The following is a 21,181-nucleotide window of genomic DNA, read 5'->3' as shown; positions in this document are numbered from 1 at the left end:
AATGGACGTTGAAAATGAGCTTATCTCAGCCAGCAGAGAGGTCAAATCACAGTAATGCAAACTCAGTCAGGGACATAGATTTTCTCTTGCAACTTGCTTTAACATGTTTAACAGTGCATGAAATGTTGTCTAAAACAAAAAAGAATGATGCATTTTATAGCTGGATCTGGTTTTATTGCATTCTGAATTGGACGTTGAAAATGAGCTTATCTCAGCCAGCAGAGAGGTCAAATCACAGTAATGCAAACTCAGTCAGAGACATATATTTTCACTTGCAACTTGCTTTAACATGTTTAACAGTGCATGAAATGTTGTCTAAAACAAAAAAGAATGATGCATTTTATGGCTGGATCTGGTTTTATTACATTCTGAAATGGACGTTGAAAATGAGCTTATCTCAGCCAGCAGAGAGGTCAAATCACAGTAATGCAAACTCAGTCAGAGACATAGATTTTCACTTGCAACTTGCTTTAACATGTTTAACAGTGCATGAAATGTTGTCTAAAACAAAAAAGAATGATGCATTTTATAGCTGGATCTGGTTTTATTACATTCTGAATTGGACGTTGAAAATGAGCTTATCTCAGCCAGCAGAGAGGTCAAATCACAGTAATGCAAACTCAGTCAGAGACATAGATTTTCACTTGCAACTTGCTTTAACATGTTTAACAGTGCATGAAATGTTGTCTAAAACAAAAAAGAATGATGCATTTTATAGCTGGATCTGGTTTTATTGCATTCTGAATTGGACGTTGAAAATGAGCTTATCTCAGCCAGCAGAGAGGGCAAATCACAGTAATGCAAACTCAGTCAGAGACATAGATTTTCACTTGCAACTTGCTTTAACATGTTTAACAGTGCATGAAATGTTGTCTAAAACAAAAAAGAATGATGCATTTTATAGCTGGATCTGGTTTTATTGCATTCTGAATTGGACGTTGAAAATGAGCTTATCTCAGCCAGCAGAGAGGGCAAATCACAGTAATGCAAACTCAGTCAGAGACATAGATTTTCACTTGCAACTTGCTTTAACATGTTTAACAGTGCATGAAATGTTGTCTAAAACAAAAAAGAATGATGCATTTTATAGCTGGATCTAGTTTTATTACATTCTAAATTGGAAGTTGAAAATGAGCTTATCTCAGCCAGCAGAGAGGTCAAATCACAGTAATGCAAACTCAGTCAGAGACATAGATTTTCACTTGCAACTTGCTTTAACATGTTTAACAGTGCATGAAATGTTGTCTAAAACAAAAAAGAATGATCCATGTTATGGCTGGATCTGTTTTTATCATTTTCTGAAATGGACGTTGAAAATGAGCTTATCTCAGCCAGCAGAGAGGTCAAATCACAGTAATGCAAACTCAGTCAGGGACATAGATTTTCTCTTGCAACTTGCTTTAACATGTTTAACAGTGCATGAAATGTTGTCTAAAACAAAAAAGAATGATGCATTTTATAGCTGGATCTGGTTTTATTGCATTCTGAATTGGACGTTGAAAATGAGCTTATCTCAGCCAGCAGAGAGGTCAAATCACAGTAATGCAAACTCAGTCAGAGACATAGATTTTCACTTGCAACTTGCTTTAACATGTTTAACAGTGCATGAAATGTTGTCTAAAACAAAAAAGAATGATGCATTTTATAGCTGGATCTGGTTTTATTACATTCTGAATTGGACGTTGAAAATGAGCTTATCTCAGCCAGCAGAGAGGTCAAATCACAGTAATGCAAACTCAGTCAGAGACATATATTTTCACTTGCAACTTGCTTTAATATGTTTAACAGTGCATGAAATGTTGTCTAAAACAAAAAAGAATGATGCATTTTATGGCTGGATCTGGTTTTATTACATTCTGAAATGGACGTTGAAAATGAGCTTATCTCAGCCAGCAGAGAGGTCAAATCACAGTAATGCAAACTCAGTCAGAGACATAGATTTTCACTTGCAACTTGCTTTAACATGTTTAACAGTGCATGAAATGTTGTCTAAAACAAAAAAGAATGATGCATTTTATAGCTGGATCTGGTTTTATTACATTCTGAATTGGACGTTGAAAATGAGCTTATCTCAGCCAGCAGAGAGGTCAAATCACAGTAATGCAAACTCAGTCAGAGACATAGATTTTCACTTGCAACTTGCTTTAACATGTTTAACAGTGCATGAAATGTTGTCTAAAACAAAAAAGAATGATCCATGTTATGGCTGGATCTGTTTTTATCATTTTCTGAAATGGACGTTGAAAATGAGCTTATCTCAGCCAGCAGAGAGGTCAAATCACAGTAATGCAAACTCAGTCAGGGACATAGATTTTCTCTTGCAACTTGCTTTAACATGTTTAACAGTGCATGAAATGTTGTCTAAAACAAAAAAGAATGATGCATTTTATAGCTGGATCTGGTTTTATTGCATTCTGAATTGGACGTTGAAAATGAGCTTATCTCAGCCAGCAGAGAGGTCAAATCACAGTAATGCAAACTCAGTCAGAGACATATATTTTCACTTGCAACTTGCTTTAACATGTTTAACAGTGCATGAAATGTTGTCTAAAACAAAAAAGAATGATGCATTTTATGGCTGGATCTGGTTTTATTACATTCTGAAATGGACGTTGAAAATGAGCTTATCTCAGCCAGCAGAGAGGTCAAATCACAGTAATGCAAACTCAGTCAGAGACATAGATTTTCACTTGCAACTTGCTTTAACATGTTTAACAGTGCATGAAATGTTGTCTAAAACAAAAAAGAATGATGCATTTTATAGCTGGATCTGGTTTTATTACATTCTGAATTGGACGTTGAAAATGAGCTTATCTCAGCCAGCAGAGAGGTCAAATCACAGTAATGCAAACTCAGTCAGAGACATAGATTTTCACTTGCAACTTGCTTTAACATGTTTAACAGTGCATGAAATGTTGTCTAAAACAAAAAAGAATGATGCATTTTATAGCTGGATCTGGTTTTATTGCATTCTGAATTGGACGTTGAAAATGAGCTTATCTCAGCCAGCAGAGAGGGCAAATCACAGTAATGCAAACTCAGTCAGAGACATAGATTTTCACTTGCAACTTGCTTTAACATGTTTAACAGTGCATGAAATGTTGTCTAAAACAAAAAAGAATGATGCATTTTATAGCTGGATCTGGTTTTATTGCATTCTGAATTGGACGTTGAAAATGAGCTTATCTCAGCCAGCAGAGAGGGCAAATCACAGTAATGCAAACTCAGTCAGAGACATAGATTTTCACTTGCAACTTGCTTTAACATGTTTAACAGTGCATGAAATGTTGTCTAAAACAAAAAAGAATGATGCATTTTATAGCTGGATCTAGTTTTATTACATTCTAAATTGGAAGTTGAAAATGAGCTTATCTCAGCCAGCAGAGAGGTCAAATCACAGTAATGCAAACTCAGTCAGAGACATAGATTTTCACTTGCAACTTGCTTTAACATGTTTAACAGTGCATGAAATGTTGTCTAAAACAAAAAAGAATGATCCATGTTATGGCTGGATCTGTTTTTATCATTTTCTGAAATGGACGTTGAAAATGAGCTTATCTCAGCCAGCAGAGAGGTCAAATCACAGTAATGCAAACTCAGTCAGGGACATAGATTTTCTCTTGCAACTTGCTTTAACATGTTTAACAGTGCATGAAATGTTGTCTAAAACAAAAAAGAATGATGCATTTTATAGCTGGATCTGGTTTTATTACATTCTGAATTGGACGTTGAAAATGAGCTTATCTCAGCCAGCAGAGAGGTCAAATCACAGTAATGCAAACTCAGTCAGAGACATAGATTTTCACTTGCAACTTGCTTTAACATGTTTAACAGTGCATGAAATGTTGTCTAAAACAAAAAAGAATGATGCATTTTATAGCTGGATCTGGTTTTATTACATTCTGAATTGGACGTTGAAAATGAGCTTATCTCAGCCAGCAGAGAGGTCAAATCACAGTAATGCAAACTCAGTCAGAGACATAGATTTTCACTTGCAACTTGCTTTAACATGTTTAACAGTGCATGAAATGTTGTCTAAAACAAAAAAGAATGATGCATTTTATAGCTGGATCTGGTTTTATTGCATTCTGAATTGGACGTTGAAAATGAGCTTATCTCAGCCAGCAGAGAGGTCAAATCACAGTAATGCAAACTCAGTCAGAGACATAGATTTTCACTTGCAACTTGCTTTAACATGTTTAACAGTGCATGAAATGTTGTCTAAAACAAAAAAGAATGATGCATTTTATAGCTGGATCTGGTTTTATTACATTCTAAATTGGACGTTGAAAATGAGCTTATCTCAGCCAGCAGAGAGGTCAAATCACAGTAATGCAAACTCAGTCAGAGACATAGATTTTCACTTGCAACTTGCTTTAACATGTTTAACAGTGCATGAAATGTTGTCTAAAACAAAAAAGAATGATCCATGTTATGGCTGGATCTGTTTTTATCATTTTCTGAAATGGACGTTGAAAATGAGCTTATCTCAGCCAGCAGAGAGGTCAAATCACAGTAATGCAAACTCAGTCAGGGACATAGATTTTCTCTTGCAACTTGCTTTAGCATGTTTAACAGTGCATGAAATGTTGTCTAAAACAAAAAAGAATGATGCATTTTATAGCTGGATCTGGTTTTATTACATTCTGAATTGGACGTTGAAAATGAGCTTATCTCAGCCAGCAGAGAGGTCAAATCACAGTAATGCAAACTCAGTCAGAGACATAGATTTTCACTTGCAACTTGCTTTAACATGTTTAACAGTGCATGAAATGTTGTCTAAAACAAAAAAGAATGATGCATTTTATAGCTGGATCTGGTTTTATTACTTTCTGAATTGGACGTTGAAAATGAGCTTATCTCAGCCAGCAGAGAGGTCAAATCACAGTAATGCAAACTCAGTCAGAGACATAGATTTTCACTTGCAACTTGCTTTAACATGTTTAACAGTGCATGAAATGTTGTCTAAAACAAAAAAGAATGATGCAATTTATAGCTGGATCTGGTTTTATTACATTCTGAATTGGACGTTGAAAATGAGCTTATCTCAGCCAGCAGAGAGGTCAAATCACAGTAATGCAAACTCAGTCAGAGACATAGATTTTCACTTGCAACTTGCTTTAACATGTTTAACAGTGCATGAAATGTTGTCTAAAACAAAAAAGAATGATGCATTTTATAGCTGGATCTGGTTTTATTACATTCTAAATTGGACGTTGAAAATAAGCTTATCTCAGCCAGCAGAGAGGTCAAATCACAGTAATGCAAACTCAGTCAGAGACATAGATTTTCACTTGCAACTTGCTTTAACATGTTTAACAGTGCATGAAATGTTGTCTAAAACAAAAAAGAATGATGCATTTTATGGCTGGATCTGGTTTTATTACATTCTGAATTGGACGTTGAAAATGAGCTTATCTCAGCCAGCAGAGAGGTCAAATCACAGTAATGCAAACTCAGTCAGAGACATAGATTTTCACTTGCAACTTGCTTTAACATGTTTAACAGTGCATGAAATGTTGTCTAAAACAAAAAAGAATGATGCATTTTATAGCTGGGTCTGGTTTTATTACATTCTAAATTGGACGTTGAAAATGAGCTTATCTCAGCCAGCAGAGAGGTCAAATCACAGTAATGCAAACTCAGTCAGAGACATAGATTTTCACTTGCAACTTGCTTTAACATGTTTAACAGTGCATGAAATGTTGTCTAAAACAAAAAAGAATGATGCATTTTATAGCTGGATCTGGTTTTATTACATTCTGAATTGGACGTTGAAAATGAGCTTATCTCAGCCAGCAGAGAGGTCAAATCACAGTAATGCAAACTCAGTCAGAGACATAGATTTTCACTTGCAACTTGCTTTAACATGTTTAACAGTGCATGAAATGTTGTCTAAAACAAAAAAGAATGATCCATGTTATGGCTGGATCTGTTTTTATCATTTTCTGAAATGGACGTTGAAAATGAGCTTATCTCAGCCAGCAGAGAGGTCAAATCACAGTAATGCAAACTCAGTCAGGGACATAGATTTTCTCTTGCAACTTGCTTTAACATGTTTAACAGTGCATGAAATGTTGTCTAAAACAAAAAAGAATGATGCATTTTATAGCTGGATCTGGTTTTATTGCATTCTGAATTGGACGTTGAAAATGAGCTTATCTCAGCCAGCAGAGAGGTCAAATCACAGTAATGCAAACTCAGTCAGAGACATAGATTTTCACTTGCAACTTGCTTTAACATGTTTAACAGTGCATGAAATGTTGTCTAAAACAAAAAAGAATGATGCATTTTATGGCTGGATCTGGTTTTATTACATTCTGAATTGGACGTTGAAAATGAGCTTATCTCAGCCAGCAGAGAGGTCAAATCACAGTAATGCAAACTCAGTCAGAGACATAGATTTTCACTTGCAACTTGCTTTAACATGTTTAACAGTGCATGAAATGTTGTCTAAAACAAAAAAGAATGATGCATTTTATAGCTGGGTCTGGTTTTATTACATTCTAAATTGGACGTTGAAAATGAGCTTATCTCAGCCAGCAGAGAGGTCAAATCACAGTAATGCAAACTCAGTCAGAGACATAGATTTTCACTTGCAACTTGCTTTAACATGTTTAACAGTGCATGAAATGTTGTCTAAAACAAAAAAGAATGATGCATTTTATAGCTGGATCTGGTTTTATTACATTCTGAATTGGACGTTGAAAATGAGCTTATCTCAGCCAGCAGAGAGGTCAAATCACAGTAATGCAAACTCAGTCAGAGACATAGATTTTCACTTGCAACTTGCTTTAACATGTTTAACAGTGCATGAAATGTTGTCTAAAACAAAAAAGAATGATCCATGTTATGGCTGGATCTGTTTTTATCATTTTCTTAAATGGACGTTGAAAATGAGCTTATCTCAGCCAGCAGAGAGGTCAAATCACAGTAATGCAAACTCAGTCAGGGACATAGATTTTCTCTTGCAACTTGCTTTAACATGTTTAACAGTGCATGAAATGTTGTCTAAAACAAAAAAGAATGATGCATTTTATAGCTGGATCTGGTTTTATTGCATTCTGAATTGGACGTTGAAAATGAGCTTATCTCAGCCAGCAGAGAGGTCAAATCACAGTAATGCAAACTCAGTCAGAGACATAGATTTTCACTTGCAACTTGCTTTAACATGTTTAACAGTGCATGAAATGTTGTCTAAAACAAAAAAGAATGATGCATTTTATGGCTGGATCTGGTTTTATTACATTCTGAATTGGACGTTGAAAATGAGCTTATCTCAGCCAGCAGAGAGGTCAAATCACAGTAATGCAAACTCAGTCAGAGACATAGATTTTCACTTGCAACTTGCTTTAACATGTTTAACAGTGCATGAAATGTTGTCTAAAACAAAAAAGAATGATGCATTTTATAGCTGGGTCTGGTTTTATTACATTCTAAATTGGACGTTGAAAATGAGCTTATCTCAGCCAGCAGAGAGGTCAAATCACAGTAATGCAAACTCAGTCAGAGACATAGATTTTCACTTGCAACTTGCTTTAACATGTTTAACAGTGCATGAAATGTTGTCTAAAACAAAAAAGAATGATGCATTTTATAGCTGGATCTGGTTTTATTACATTCTGAATTGGACGTTGAAAATGAGCTTATCTCAGCCAGCAGAGAGGTCAAATCACAGTAATGCAAACTCAGTCAGAGACATAGATTTTCACTTGCAACTTGCTTTAACATGTTTAACAGTGCATGAAATGTTGTCTAAAACAAAAAAGAATGATCCATGTTATGGCTGGATCTGTTTTTATCATTTTCTTAAATGGACGTTGAAAATGAGCTTATCTCAGCCAGCAGAGAGGTCAAATCACAGTAATGCAAACTCAGTCAGGGACATAGATTTTCTCTTGCAACTTGCTTTAACATGTTTAACAGTGCATGAAATGTTGTCTTAAACAAAAGAGAATGATGCATTTTATAGCTGGATCTGGTTTTATTACATTCTGAATTGGACGTTGAAAATGAGCTTATCTCAGCCAGCAGAGAGGTCAAATCACAGTAATGCAAACTCAGTCAGAGACATAGATTTACACTTGCAACTTGCTTTAACATGTTTAACAGTGCATGAAATGTTGTATAAAACAAAAAAGAATGATGCATTTTATGGCTGGATCTGGTTTTATTACATTCTGAATTGGACGTTGAAAATGAGCTTATCTCAGCCAGCAGAGAGGTCAAATCACAGTAATGCAAACTCAGTCAGAGCTATAGATTTTCACTTGCAACTTGCTTTAACATGTTTAACAGTGCATGAAATGTTGTCTAAAACAAAAAAGAATGATGCATTTTATAGCTGGGTCTGGTTTTATTACAGTCTAAATTGGACGTTGAAAATGAGCTTATCTCAGCCAGCAGAGAGGTCAAATCACAGTAATGCAAACTCAGTCAGAGACATAGATTTTCACTTGCAACTTGCTTTAACATGTTTAACAGTGCATGAAATGTTGTCTAAAACAAAAAAGAATGATGCATTTTATGTCTGGATCTGGTTTTATTACATTCTAAATTGGACGTTGAAAATGAGCTTATCTCAGCCAGCAGAGAGGTCAAATCACAGTAATGCAAACTCAGTCAGAGACATAGATTTTCACTTGCAACTTGCTTTAACATGTTTAACAGTGCATGAAATGTTGTCTAAAACAAAAAAGAATGATGCATTTTATAGCTGGATCTGGTTTTATTACATTCTGAATTGGACGTTGAAAATGAGCTTATCTCAGCCAGCAGAGAGGTCAAATCACAGTAATGCAAACTCAGTCAGAGACATAGATTTTCACTTGCAACTTGCTTTAACATGTTAAACAGTGCATGAAATGTTGTCTAAAACAAAAAAGAATGATCCATGTTATGGCTGGATCTGTTTTTATCATTTTCTGAAATGGACGTTGAAAATGAGCTTATCTCAGCCAGCAGAGAGGTCAAATCACAGTAATGCAAACTCAGTCAGGGACATAGATTTTCTCTTGCAACTTGCTTTAACATGTTTAACAGTGCATGAAATGTTGTCTAAAACAAAAAAGAATGATCCATGTTATGGCTGGATCTGTTTTTATCATTTTCTGAAATGGACGTTGAAAATGAGCTTATCTCAGCCAGCAGAGAGGTCAAATCACAGTAATGCAAACTCAGTCAGGGACATAGATTTTCTCTTGCAACTTGCTTTAACATGTTTAACAGTGCATGAAATGTTGTCTAAAACAAAAAAGAATGATGCATTTTATAGCTGGATCTGGTTTTATTACATTCTGAATTGGACGTTGAAAATGAGCTTATCTCAGCCAGCAGAGAGGTCAAATCACAGTAATGCAAACTCAGTCAGAGACATAGATTTTCACTTGCAACTTGCTTTAACATGTTTAACAGTGCATGAAATGTTGTCTAAAACAAAAAAGAATGATGCATTTTATAGCTGGATCTGGTTTTATTACATTCTGAATTGGACGTTGAAAATGAGCTTATCTCAGCCAGCAGAGAGGTCAAATCACAGTAATGCAAACTCAGTCAGAGACATAGATTTTCACTTGCAACTTGCTTTAACATGTTTAACAGTGCATGAAATGTTGTCTAAAACAAAAAAGAATGATGCATTTTATGGCTGGATCTGGTTTTATTACATTCTGAATTGGACGTTGAAAATGAGCTTATCTCAGCCAGCAGAGAGGTCAAATCACAGTAATGCAAACTCAGTCAGGGACATATGTTTTCTCTTGCAACTTGCTTTAACATGTTTAACAGTGCATGAAATGTTGTCTAAAACAAAAAAGAATGATGCATTTTATAGCTGGATCTGGTTTTATTACATTCTGAATTGGACGTTGAAAATGAGCTTATCTCAGCCAGCAGAGAGGTCAAATCACAGTAATGCAAACTCAGTCAGAGACATAGATTTTCACTTGCAACTTCCTTTAACATGTTTAACAGTGCATGAAATGTTGTCTAAAACAAAAAAGAATGATGCATTTTATGTCTGGATCTGTTTTTATCACTTTTGAAATGGACGATGAAAATGAGCTTATCTCAGCCAGCAGAGAGGTCAAATCACAGTAATGCAAACTCAGTCAGAGACATAGATTTTCACTTGCAACTTGCTTTAACATGTTTAACAGTGCATGAAATGTTGTCTAAAACAAAAAGAAAATGCTTTTTAGTAGCTGGATCTGGTTTTATCACATTCTGAATTGAACGTTGAAAATGAGCTTTTCAGAGCCAGCAGAGGTCAAAATAAGCAGTAATGCAAACTCAGTCAGAGACATAGATTTTCACTTGCAACTTTCTTAAACATATTTAACAGTGCATGAAATGTTGTCTAAAACAAAAAGAAAATGCTTTTTAGTGGCTGGATCTGGTTTTATCACATTCTGAATTGAACGTTGAAAATGAGCTTTTCAGAGCCAGCAGAGGTCAAAATAAGCAGTAATGCAAACTCAGTCATAGACATAGATTTTCACTTGCAACTTGCTTTAACATGTTTAACAGTGCATGAAATGTTGTCTAAAACAAAAAAAATGATGCATTTTAGTGGCTGGATCTGGTTTTATCACATTCTGAATTCAACGTTGAAAATGACCTGTTCTCAGCCAGCAGAGGTCAAAATAAGCAGTAATGCAAACTCAGTCAGAGAAATAGATTTTCACTTGCAACTTGCTTTAACATGTTTAACAGTGCATGAATTGTTGTCTAAAACAAAAAGAATGATGCATTTTAGTGTCTGGATCTGGTTTTATCACATTCTGAATTGAACGTTGAAAATGAGCTTTTCAGAGCCAGCAGAGGTCAAAATAAGCAGTATTGCAAACTCAGTCATAGACATAGATTTTCACTTGCAACTTGCTTTAACATGTTTAACAGTGCATGAAATGTTGTCTAAAACAAAAAGAATAATGCATTTTAGTGGCTGGATCTGGTTTTATCACATTCTGAATTGAACGTTGAAAATGAGCTGTTCTCAGCCAGCAGAGGTCAAAATAAGCAGTAATGCAAACTCAGTTAGAGACATAGATTTTCACTTGCAACTTTCCTAAACATATTTAACAGTGCATGAAATGTTGTCTAAAACAAAAAGAAAATCCTTTTTAGTAGCTGGATCTGGTTTTATCACATTCTGAATTGAACGTTGAAAATGAGCTTTTCAGAGCCAGCAGAGGTCAAAATAAGCAGTAATGCAAACTCAGTCAGAAACATAGATTTTCACTTGCAACTTTCTTAAACATGTTTAACAGTGCATGAAATGTTGTCTAAAACAAAAAGAATGATGCAATTTAGTGGCTGGATCTGGTTTTATCACTTTCTGAATTCAACGTTGAAAATGAGCTGTTCTCAGCCAGCAGAGGTCAAAATAAGCAGTAATGCAAACTCAGTCAGAGACATAGATTTTCACTTGCAACTTGCTTTAACATGTTTAACAGTGCATGAATTGTTGTCTAAAACAAAAAGAATGATGCATTTTAGTGGCTGGATCTGGTTTTATCACATTCTGAATTGAACGTTGAAAATGAGCTTTTCAGAGCCAGCAGAGGTCAAAATAAGCAGTAATGCAAACTCAGTCAGAGACATAGATTTTCACTTGCAACTTGCTTTAACATGTTTAACAGTGCATGAAATGTTGTCTAAAACAAAAAAATGATGCATTTTAGTGGCTGGATCTGGTTTTATCACATTCTAAATTGAACGTTGAAAATGAGCTGTTCTCAGCCAGCAGAGGTCAAAATAAGCAGTAATGCAAACTCAGTCAGAGACATAGATTTTCACTTGCAACTTTCCTAAACATATTTAACAGTGCATGAAATGTTGTCTAAAACTAAAAGAAAATGCTTTTTAGTGGCTGGATCTGGTTTTATCACATTCTGAATTGAACGTTGAAAATGAGCTTTTCAGAGCCAGCAGAGGTCAAAATAAGCAGTAATGCAAACTCAGTCAGAGACATAGATTTTCACTTGTAACTTGCTTTAACATGTTTAACAGTGCATGAAATTGTTGTCTAAAACAAAAAGAAAATGCTTTTTAGTAGCTGGATCTGGTTTTATCACATTCTGAATTGAACGTTGAAAATGAGCTGTTCTCAGCCAGCAGAGGTCAAAATAAGCAGTAATGCAAACTCAGTCAGAGACATAGATTTTCACTTGCAACTTGCTTTAACATGTTTAACAGTGCATAAAATTGTTGTCTAAAACAAAAAGAAAATGCTTTTTAGTAGCTGGATCTGGTTTTATCACATTCTGAATTGAATGTTGAAAATGAGCTGTTTTCAGCCAGCAGAGGTCAAAATAAGCAGTAATGCAAACTCAGTTAGAGACATAGATTTTCACTTGCAACTTTCCTAAACATATTTAACAGTGCATGAAATGTTGTCTAAAACAAAAAGAAAATGCTTTTTAGTAGCTGGATTTGGTTTTATCACATTCTGAATTGAACGTTGAAAATGAGCTTTTCAGAGCCAGCAGAGGTCAAAATAAGCAGTAATGCAATCTCAGTCATAGACATAGATTTTCACTTGCAACTTGCTTTAACATGTTTGACAGTGCATGAAATGTTGTCTAAAACAAAAAGAATGTTAAATTTTAGTGGCTGGATCTGGTTTTATCACATTCTGAATTGAACGTTGAAAATGAGCGTTTCTCAGCCAGCAGAGGTCAAAATAAGCAGTAAAGCAAACTCAGTTAGAGACATAGATTTTCACTTGCAACTTTCCTAAACTTATTTAACAGTGCATGAATTGTTGTCTAAAACAAAAAGAAAATGCTTTTTAGTAGCTGGATCTGGTTTTATCACATTCTGAATTGAACGTTGAAAATGAGCTGTTCTCAGCCAGCAGAGGTCAAAATAAGCAGTAATGCAAACTCAGTCAGAGACATAGATTTTCACTTGCAACTTGCTTTAACATGTTTAACAGTGCATAAAATTGTTGTCTAAAACAAAAAGAAAATGCTTTTTAGTAGCTGGATCTGGTTTTATCACATTCTGAATTGAATGTTGAAAATGAGCTGTTTTCAGCCAGCAGAGGTCAAAATAAGCAGTAATGCAAACTCAGTTAGAGACATAGATTTTCACTTGCAACTTTCCTAAACATATTTAACAGTGCATGAAATGTTGTCTAAAACAAAAAGAAAATGCTTTTTAGTAGCTGGATTTGGTTTTATCACATTCTGAATTGAACGTTGAAAATGAGCTTTTCAGAGCCAGCAGAGGTCAAAATAAGCAGTAATGCAATCTCATAGACATAGATTTTCACTTGCAACTTGCTTTAACATGTTTGACAGTGCATGAAATGTTGTCTAAAACAAAAAGAATGTTAAATTTTAGTGGCTGGATCTGGTTTTATCACATTCTGAATTGAACGTTGAAAATGAGCGTTTCTCAGCCAGCAGAGGTCAAAATAAGCAGTAAAGCAAACTCAGTTAGAGACATAGATTTTCACTTGCAACTTTCCTAAACATATTTAACAGTGCATGAAATGTTGTCTAAAACAAAAAGAAAATGCTTTTTAGTAGCTGGATATGGTTTTATCACATTCTGAATTGAACGTTGAAAATGAGCTTTTCAGAGCCAGCAGAGGTCAAAATAAGCAGTAATGCAAACTCAGTCAGAGACATAGATTTTCACTTGCAACTTTCTTAAACATGTTTAAGAGTGCATGAAATGTTGTCTAAAACAAAAAGAATGATGCATTTTAGTGGCTGGATCTGGTTTTATCACTTTCTGAATTCAACGTTGAAAATGAGCTGTTCTCAGCCAGCAGAAGTCAAAATAAGCAGTAATGCAAACTCAGTCAGAGACATAGATTTTCACTTGCAACTTGCTTTAACATGTTTAACAGTGCATGAATTGTTGTCTAAAACAAAAAGAATGATGCATTTTAGTGGCTGGATCTGGTTTTATCACATTCTGAATTGAACGTTGAAAATGAGCTTTTCAGAGCCAGCAGAGGTCAAAATAAGCAGTAATGCAAACTCAGTCTGAGAGAACATTTTGTCCTCTTTCAAGTGTGCTTGCATGAGAAGCAGAAGCTCCTGTGGTTTTGTGTGTGTGTGTGTGCGTCGGAGGTCTGAAGGTCAACGTCTGGTTTCAATCTTGCAGGCTGCTCCCCCAGTGGAAAGTCCCGTGCTATACATTTCCTCTTTATGTTGCTTGTATAGCATGCCCATATTAAGAGTGTCTTCCTTCCGTTGTGTAACTTTTAAAGGTCAGCCCACTATGTATATCTATCCCTGCTCATCCTGTGTGTGTTGGGCTTGCAGAATAAACCATTCTAACTACAGTTTGGTCTCTTCTCATGTCTCCGGGTCGACCTGCTGAACTTTGCTGAATCTGGTGCCTAATATAGGGGAAATCTTACAGATCTGGGGGCTCGTCCGGGATACATCTGACCAGGTAAGAGAATTTTTTATTCACACTGCCTGCTCCGGTGTATCTCAGGAAATCGTAAGATTTTAGTTAAAATTAGGTAAGAGAGGTCTGTGCTCTAGAGCACAGAACATCCTGTCAAGTTTACTTTCAACAGTAAATTGCACAGAAGGATTTGTGTTGTCGTACCCAATTAAATTTGGGTTCCACAAATCAGGGAAATTTATTAATTTGACACTTGATAGCCTGTCAAGTTTACTTTCAACAGTAAATTGCACAGAAGGATTTGTGTTGTCGTACTCAATTAAATTTGGGTTCCACAAATCAGGGGATTTAATAAATTTTAGTAAATAAGTATTACGCACCAGCTTCAGCAATATGGGACAAGGATATCCAAAACCAGAACCCAGTGAGAGTCCAAAGCAATGGATGGATAGATGTGGGTGGGGATTTTACACTGAACCCTGGCTGTCCAATTTAGCTGGGTGGACAGAGGGACAATCTCAATGGAGAGACTTTCCTAGGGAAGGAACATTTGACCCAGGTTTCCTTCAGTTAGCTTACAAATTGATATGGGGATCCAGAATGGGATGATCAGTATATGATGAATGGATATGACACATGGTATACAATGAGCTCTATATGGAGAGATAAAAAGGGCATTTTTACACCTAAAACCGTTTTGAAATCTGTCCCCAAACCCAAAAGCAGAAGCAATACTGCCCTTACGGCAGATAAGAGGGGCTCTCTTGCAGCTGCTAAAACCACCATGATGTCACCACCCCCTTATACGGGGCCTTCGCAATCTATCTCATGCTCTGCCAGCGCTCCTCCTGCAGTGCCTTCTATTTATCCGTCTCTGACAGAAATGATTAAAACTAAACCAGACCCCTCCGACAGCACGGAGGGCACTACTTCAGCCTCTAATGTGGCTGCGGTGTGGGTCGCTAAACCACGAGGGATAGAGATAATTCCGCCCTCACCCTCTGTTCTTAAAGATCTTATATCTCTTCTGCCCGAAGTGGACAAACCACTGCAATTTGTAGACATGCTGTTGCGCAGTTCGCGTCACTGCCAACTAATTGGGGCAGATTATCGATTTATCCTTTAAACCAAAATGGGTTCGTCCTATGACAATGAAGAAATAACAACAAAAATACCTGCTCTTGATCCCAAGCATGATATAGTACAAACAGAAACTGTTAAGGAAGAAACAGATGAGGGCAAAAAGACACATACTCGTATAAAAACACGCCTCGCGTGGAAAGATGATCAGGAGGAGCTCCTAATACATCTAAAACAGCAGCTTACTAAATACTTAGTACCATAATTAGTGGTCTGAATGTGACGCCACGACTGATCCTAATGGAATAATGCTAGATGGCAAAGGCCGTTTATGCCTGCCATCATCCTGTGCACCTTTTCTCGTCCGCGAGTTTCACGGTGTTACACACCGCGGCCGAAGAGGGGTAATAGACACAATGAGTTAATAGACACAATGAGTTCCTTTTTATGCATCAATAATTTACAGCACCATGTCAATAACACGCTAGATAGATGTTTGATATGTGCTCAAAATAATATCACTAAACCTCAAGCTAAACATCAACAATTGCCCCTTCCTGAAACACTTTTTCAGGAATGGCAGGTAGATTTTACACATCTGCCAAAGAGGGGTCCTAATAAATATTTACTGGTTTTTGTGGACAAATTTTCAAAATGGGTTGAAGCCTTCCCATGCAGTAAGGAAGATGCTAATACAGTTGTCAGATGTTTGACAAGAGAAATCATTCCAAGATACGGTATACCATGTGCCATAGACTCAGATAAGGGAACCTCATTTACTGCGAAAGTAATACAAAATCTAGCTAAAGAACTCCAAATTAATTGGCAGTTACTATTCCCTACCATCCACAATCATCTGGTATAGTAGAACGAACTAATAGGACTATTAAGGACAAATTAAGAAAGGCTATGTAACATGCAGGGCATTCAAATTGGCTCGCCTTGCTACCTGTCGTTTTAGCAGACATGAGGATGTTTCCTCACAAAAGTCTTCACGGTCTCTCTCCTTATGAGACTGTGATGGGACGACCCTTTCCCTCACCATGGAGGCAAAGGGGTACCACACTGGGTGACGGTTCTTTGGATATCCATATGAGTGAATATGCACAACAGTTACTAACAACATTGCATGCATACTGGACTAATATACATTCTGGTTCAGCCCCGATGCCGGTAGACCCAACACACCCCTTTAAGGTTGGTGACAGAGTAATGATTAGACAGCTCAATAAAATGAGCACAGAACTGGGGGACCCCAAATATGGCCCCCCGACGGATGTCGTGGCTGTAACCAGAACCGCCGTTTTAACCTCCTCTTCTCCACAGTGGATCCATGCAACCAGGATAAAACGAGCACCTATTGAATAATAAAAATGTATAAGTTTTGTACTATGATAATCTGTCTGCAGACTCTCTTTGTTTTACAGATTTTGGGGGCCCCCTCAGCACAGACGACACCTCTACAGCTGCAATTCACCTCTACAGCTGCACAATTGCGTTTGGGAGACAGATGGGAGCTAAACACGTAGCACTGTCTACCTTAAGGCAAGGGTCAGCATGACTTCCTTTTTGCTGCGGACAATTGGATTGTTTCTCTTTCTTGTTGCTCAAGCTAATGCAGCCAGGCTGAAACGCTGGACACATGATCATGAATTCGGATGGGCAGAGGATGGGGCTGACAATCCAATTGAAATAATATGTGGTATCAATATGTAAATGAGTTTTAGCTAGGTCATATAATGTATCTGGTTGTTATGTATGTTCTGTTATGCCTTATTCAGCCAAACAAACCCCTCTTTATGCCAAACCCATGAATAAAACAGCTGCTAAATGTTCTGCCAGTTTTGCGGGATCAGGGTACCAGAATCCATATATAATTGTCGATGACTACGATCCATACCGGATTGGCATTAGAAATGGTACATGTGATGCTCTATTTTGGGTAAAATTTGGCCATGCTAAACCCTCACCTATTAGCCACAAGGTTTTTATTAACCACTCTATTACACACCCTGTGTGTTATAACCAGACCATGGGCTCTCATTTCATGGGAAGCACTGTTAACTGTCAACAAATTGCCTCCTCGGGAGAGGGGGCCCCAGTCGACATCTCAGGACCCTCAAATGGCACTTATGTGGTCCAGGGTGGGTGGTGGTTGTGTGGGAAAAACGCCTACATGTCATTACCTGCAAACTGGACGGGGCAGTGTGCCCCTGTGCATGTGACTGATCACACTTTTATTGTGACAGCCCAGGTCCTGTCAGCGCAGCAAAGAGTTAAACGCAGTGTCCCTGAAATGAAGCCCCATGACTCTGTATGGGGTACTGACGTGCCCGAGGATTTTAAATTATGGACCACTGGTAACAAAGTGGTATTGGCTCTATTTCCGCAAATAGGTGTGGGAAAAGCTCTACTAAGAATTGAGACCCTGGACTATCGCATGGGCCTATTTCTGAATGCCTCAAAAATAATTAATGAGGCCCAGAATAAGGAGCTGGGTAATCTACGTACCATAGTTTTGCAAAATAGAATGGCTCTAGATCTCTTAACAGCATCCCAGGGGGGGTATGTAAATGAGTACTGCTATGTCTACTCTCCAAGGGTTAAAAATTGCCATGACTTCAGATTATGTTCCCGACACAACTTGGGGTTGGATGATGGGTCTGTTCGGCTGGGTGACTCCTTTCCTTACTATGATAATTCCTGTATGTATTATTTTCCTTCTTATTTGTTGTTGTGGTCCTTTTCTCTTGCAATGTTTAATGAATCGAATCTATGCCACAATGGACAGTATGATGGGTCAACGATATGATAAGATTCCTCTGCGTTAGGCCTTTGGCCTAAAAGAGGGGACTGAGAGAACATTTTGTCCTCTTTCAAGTGTGCTTGCATGAGAAGCAGAAGCTCCTGTGGTTTTGTGTGTGTGTGTGTGCGTCGGAGGTCTGAAGGTCAACGTCTGGTTTCAATCTTGCAGGCTGCTCCCCCAGTGGAAAGTCCCGTGCTATACATTTCCTCTTTATGTTGCTTGTATAGCATGCCCATATTAAGAGTGTCTTCCTTCCGTTGTGTAACTTTTAAAGGTCAGCCCACTATGTATATCTATCCCTGCTCATCCTGTGTGTGTTGGGCTTGCAGAATAAACCATTCTAACTACAGTTTGGTCTCTTCTCATGTCTCCGGGTCGACCTGCTGAACTTTGCTGAATCTGGTGCCTAATATAGGGGAAATCTTACACAGTCATAGACAAATATTTTCTCTTGCAACTTGCTTTAACATGTTTAACAGTGCATGAAATGTTGTCTAAAACAAAAAGAATGATGCATTTTAGTGGCTGGATCTGGTTTTATCACATTCTAAATTGAACGTTGAAAATGAGCTGTTCTCAGCCAGCAGAGGTCAAAATAAGCAGTAATGCAAACTCAGTCAGAGACATAGATTTTCACTTGCAACTTTCCTAAACATATTTAACCGTGCATGAAATGTTGTCTAAAACAAAAAGAAAATGCTTTTTAGTGGCTGGATCTGGTTTTATCACATTCTGAATTGAACTTTGAAAATGAACTTTTCAGAGCCAGCAGAGGTCAAAATAAGCAGTAATGCAAACTCAGTCAGAGACATAGATTTTCACTTGCAACTTGCTTTAACATGTTTAACAGTGCATGAAATTGTTGTCTAAAACAAAAAGAAAATGCTTTTTAGTAGCTGGATCTGGTTTTATCACATTCTGAATTGAACGTTGAAAATGAGCTGTTCTCAGCCAGCAGAGGTCAAAATAAGCAGTAATGCAAACTCAGTCATAGACATAGATTTTCACTTGCAACTTGCTTTAACATGTTTAACAGTGCATGAATTGTTGTCTAAAACAAAAAGAATGATGCATTTTAGTGGCTGGATCTGGTTTTATCACATTCTGAATTGAACGTTGAAAATGAGCTTTTCAGAGCCAGCAGAGGTCAAAGTAAGCAGTAATGCAAACTCAGTCATAGACATAGATTTTCATTTGCAACTTGCTTTAACATGTTTAACAGTGCATGAAATTGTTGTCTAAAACAAAAAGAAAATGCTTTTTAGTATCTGGATCTGGTTTTTTATCACATTCTGAATTGAACGTTGAAAATGAGCTGTTCTCAGCCAGCAGAGGTCAAAATAAGCAGTAATGCAAACTCAGTTAGAGACATAGATTTTCACTTGCAACTTTCCTAAACATATTTAACAGTGCATGAAATGTTGTCTAAAACAAAAAGAATGATGCATTTTAGAGGCTGGATCTGGTTTTATCACATTCTGAATTGGACGTTGAAAATGAGCTTTTCAGAGCCAGCAGAGGTCAAAATAAGCAGTAATGCAAACTCAGTCAGAGACATAGATTTTCACCTGCAACTTGCTTTAACATGTTTAACAGTGCATGAAATGTTATCTAAAACAAAAAGAATGATGCATTTTAGTGGCTGGATCTGGTTTTATCACTTTCTGAATTCAACGTTGAAAATGAGCTGTTCTCAGACAGCAGAGGTCAAAATAAGCAGTAATGCAAACTCAGTCAGAGACATAGATTTTCACTTGCAACTTGCTTTAACATGTTTAACAGTGCGTGAATTGTTGTCTAAAACAAAAAGAATGTTGCATTTTAGTGGCTGGATCTGGTTTTATCACATTCTAAATTGAACGTTGAAAATGAGCTGTTCTCAGCCAGCAGAGGTCAAAATAAGCAGTAATGCAAACTCAGTCAGAGACATATATTTTCACTTGCAACTTTCCTAAACATATTTAACAGTGCATGAAATGTTGTCTAAAACAAATAGAAAATGCTTTTTAGTGGCTGGATCTGGTTTTATCACATTCTGAATTGAACGTTGAAAATGAGCTTTTCAGAGCCAGCAGAGGTCAAAATAAGCAGTAATGCAAACTCAGTCAGAGACATAGATTTTCACTTGCAACTTGCTTTAACATGTTTAACAGTGCATGAAATGTTGTCTAAAACAAAAAGAAAATGCTTTTTAGTAGCTGGATTTGGTTTTATCACATTCTGAATTGAACGTTGAAAATGAGCTTTTCAGAGCCAGCAGAGGTCAAAATAAGCAGTAATGCAAACTCAGTCATAGACATAGATTTTCACTTGCAACTTGCTTTAACATGTTTAACAGTGCATGAAATGTTGTCTAAAACAAAATGAATGATGCATTTTAGTGGCTGGATCTGGTTTTATCACATTCTGAATTGAACGTTGAAAATGAGCTGTTCTCAGCCAGCAGAGGTCAAAATAAGCAGTAATGCAAACTCAGTCAGATACATAGATTTTCACTTGCAACTTTCCTAAACATGTTTAACAGTGCATGAAATGTTGTCTAAAACAAAAAGAAAATGCTTTTTAGTAGCTGGATCTGGTTTTATCACATTCTGAATTGAACGTTGAAAATGAGCTTTTCAGAGCCAGCAGAGGTCAAAATAAGCAGTAATGCAAACTCAGTCAGAGACATAGATTTTCACTTGCAACTTGCTTTAACATGTTTAACAGTGCATGAAATGTTGTCTAAAACAAAAAGAATGATGCATTTTAGTGGCTGGATCTGGTTTTATCACAATCTGAATTGAACGTTGAAAATGAGCTTTTCAGAGCCAGCAGAAGTCAAAATAAGCAGTAATTCAAACTCAGTCATAGACATAGATTTTCACTTGCAACTTGCTTTAACATGTTTAACAGTGCATGAAATGTTGTCTGAAACAA

At 36.9% G+C, this 21,181-nt stretch overlaps 1 long non-coding RNA gene across 1 annotated transcript; it reads right to left on the bottom strand.

Annotated features, from left to right (window-relative positions):
* Positions 1-15,880: 15,880 nt before the first annotated feature.
* On the bottom strand, positions 15,881-18,690 carry LOC141381993 (uncharacterized). The gene is made up of 2 exons (XR_012402931.1): positions 16,996-18,690; positions 15,881-16,935 (listed from the first exon to the last, which is right to left on the bottom strand). It is a non-coding gene; the product is annotated as an uncharacterized lncRNA (long non-coding RNA).
* Between the last annotated feature and the right edge of the window lie 2,491 nt (positions 18,691-21,181).

Source organism: Danio rerio, chromosome 4 (assembly GCF_049306965.1).
Source record: "Danio rerio strain Tuebingen ecotype United States chromosome 4, GRCz12tu, whole genome shotgun sequence".
In the NCBI taxonomy this organism is placed as follows: domain Eukaryota; kingdom Metazoa; phylum Chordata; class Actinopteri; order Cypriniformes; family Danionidae; genus Danio; species Danio rerio.
Note: the sequence above shows the minus strand (reverse complement) of the source record. Positions and strands in the feature narration are given on the sequence as shown.